A 2,962-nucleotide genomic window follows, 5' to 3' on the forward strand; every position below is an offset into this window, starting at 1 on the left:
ACTACCTACTGCTGACTGTGGGGCACAACAGAGGTGTAAGATCGGTGGGTAGCATAGATAGGATGGGAGTGGAGCTAGCTGGTTCCCACTGGTGGGGACTCCGAAAGGCAGAGCCCACTGAAGAGACTGAAGTGGCTTTGCATGAATTTTTAACTAGAAAACTGTTGCAATCTACTAAATGAAGGCCATCGGCTCTCTGATATGCACTGCCAACTCCAACTTCTTCACACTTGATCTCCAAGATTTTTTGGCTGTAGAAGCTCAAGTGCACATGCTTCATAGAGAAACACAAAACTCTAAGCCCGACAGCCTACCCTGTAGACTGCTCTTCTCTGGAGGCCATGGCCTGGATGGCCCAATAACACTTCCTAGACTATGGATGCTGAGTGGTGAGTTAATGAACCTCCATTCTCTCATGAGAATTTCCAAATACAATACTACTGAACGTTTTCCCCTCAACGTCTCAAATTTTACCTTAATAAACGTTTAGTTCCTATTTGTGGGCTTCCAAGATGATGTGGATACTCCCAGAGTGGGTTAGCTGCTGACGCACCCCTGGGACTGAGATAGGAGAGACAGACTAGATCTCTTTCCATTCACACTCCCTATGGTGGCATGCATCACCACTGGAAAGCCACCTGCTGGCAGGATGCTGTGAGGCTGCTTTGCTGCCAGGTGTCCACAGAGCCCAGGGTCTACAATCTAACCTGAATCCACTGTCCAGAGTGTACAGGGAGCATGTGATTAAGAGAGTGAAACATACTGAAGACACTGGGTAGAGGGGTAAGAGCATGGTAGAGGAGGAGAGGGGGAAAGAAGCATGATAGAGTATGACCGGGGAAAGGGCAGCCTAGTATGTTGGGATTCAGAATCTCTGCTTCAGACAGTCTGGGGCTGGGGGTGTGGGTGTCGGGGCCAGCATGACTCATGTTCTCCTAGGTCCTACATGTGTTGTTGGGCTCTTGATGGATGACAGCAAGCCTCCCAGAATGCATCTCTCCTCACATCATTACTGTGTGGTTCTCAGTATCCCTCCAGGTATTCACGACATCTCTGCAGGGCTGATATGAGTAGTCTTGGTAAAACTTTCTCATTCCTAATGAAAACTGCTGCCTCCGGTTGACCCCGAAGTCTAGCCAGTATTCACCAAGGTTTGCAGTGGCTGGCCCTCATGTTAGAGCAAAAGGCAGTACAGGTGCTGCTTGACTCTTCTTTCTGATGATTTGGAGACAGTCACCTTAGGTCATGTGCCTGACTGCACATCGTCACCTATACATCCCACCTCCAAATAGCCTATGTGCACACTTCATCTGCACACCTCTCACCTGCACACATACTTTAGATTCACACATGCTCTTCTGCACATGTAATCCTCATCTGCACACACACATGCCTATATATCACACACCTCTCGATACCTTCACCTGTATAATTCTTATCCGCGCGCACACACACACACACACACACACACACACACACACACACACACACGCTTATACATACCTTTACCTGCACACACGCCTCTTGTTTGACCTATAGCATACATACATTCCAGTCTAAAAGAGATGCAAAGTGGGTTTCAACTATCTTACATCTTGACCTTACCTCTTCCTTTCCTGAGATCTTGGTAGTTTCTCGGGAGTGAAAAGTGGGTACTGGACAAGCCCATGGGTGACATCCAGACAATGATGTTGAACATTCAAGCCTGTACCTTACCCAATCAGCTGTTGTATGTTTCTGGTTTGACTAGGAAATGTCTGGTTTTCAGGGCCTCCCCAGTACCCAGTATTGTACAGTGGCTAAGGCTACAGTGTCTGGTGTGGGGAAGTCACCTAAGTGAAGCTGGCGTCGAAAATGGAACAGTGAAAGGCAAATATGAAATCTGGTGAATACCCAGAGAATTAACTGGTGACCTCAGTGAGCATGGTATTTCTTGTTTTTTTTTTTTTTTTTTTTTGGAGCTGGGGATCGAACCCAGGGCCTTGCACTTGCTAGGCAAGCGCTCTACCATTGAGCTAAATCCCCAACCCCGAGCATGGCATTTCTTTACAGGGTGATATTTTGAAATATAATGGACATAGTGACTGCATAGTAATAAAATGTATTAAATGGATTTTACAATTTAAATGGCAAATGGTTTAGGTTTACGCAGTTAATTTCACCAAATCAAAGATATGAGGTCTTTTCAACAGTGAAGGCACTGGGTAAAGCTTCTCTTCCTTTTCTCTGAAGTAGCAGCTGGAAGACCAACTGTCAAAAACAGCCTGTGTGCTATGCACTTCAGGCTGAGAGCCAAGAACCAACAGCATCTCCCAACTCAGGTACAGTCCTCCTACTATGGGGATCACAAAACACGGACCCCCAGAGCACAGCCCAAATGCCCTTTGCTGGCCCAGGCTCCCATTTGAGCTCATCACGCTGAGGTCACCTTGGCTATGTGTAGAAGACATAGGGCAGTGTAGTGAGAAACAGGCCCTGAGGAAAAGCTGTTGAAAAGGAGGTTGCCACTCAGACATGCTGCATGACTGCCTAGGCTTGAGAGCCTCCTGGAGGCTGGTGCAGCCCCAGGATGCTGCAGACCCAGAATCAGCCTTTTCAGTCTCCCTTCAAGTCTGGCCCAAGTTTAGCACTGGCCCAGAGCTAAACTAGCCTGAAAGGGTAGTTTGAAGATCAAGACCCAGGAAACAGGCAGTCTTCCTGAGAGCTGCTCCTGCCTTGATCCAGCTGTGAGGTGCTGTCCTTTGCTAATGACTGTGGCAGATCCCAAAGGCTCCCATGCCTTGCTTAGCATGCCGCCTACTATGCCCTCAAGTCGCATCCCTGCTCCCTGCCAAACAGAGCTTCTGCCTGCAGCTGACCTGGGAAAGTGGGGCGCTCTTTGCTATTTTATTCCCGACAAGGAGAAGATGCCCAGCTGACGACAGGTATCCCCACCCTCAAAGCAGACAGGATGAACACACAG

At 48.2% G+C, this 2,962-nt stretch overlaps 1 long non-coding RNA gene across 1 annotated transcript; it reads left to right on the forward strand.

Moving 5' to 3' along the window:
* Window positions 1-3: 3 nt before the first annotated feature.
* On the forward strand, window positions 4-2,321 carry LOC134484978 (uncharacterized). The gene is made up of 3 exons (XR_015649166.1): window positions 4-389; window positions 940-1,038; window positions 2,236-2,321. It is a non-coding gene; the product is annotated as an uncharacterized LOC134484978 (long non-coding RNA).
* Window positions 2,322-2,962: the final 641 nt, after the last annotated feature.

Source organism: Rattus norvegicus, chromosome 1, assembly GCF_021556685.1.
Source record: "Rattus norvegicus strain SHRSP/BbbUtx chromosome 1, alternate assembly SHRSP_T2T, whole genome shotgun sequence".
NCBI lineage: Eukaryota > Metazoa > Chordata > Mammalia > Rodentia > Muridae > Rattus > Rattus norvegicus.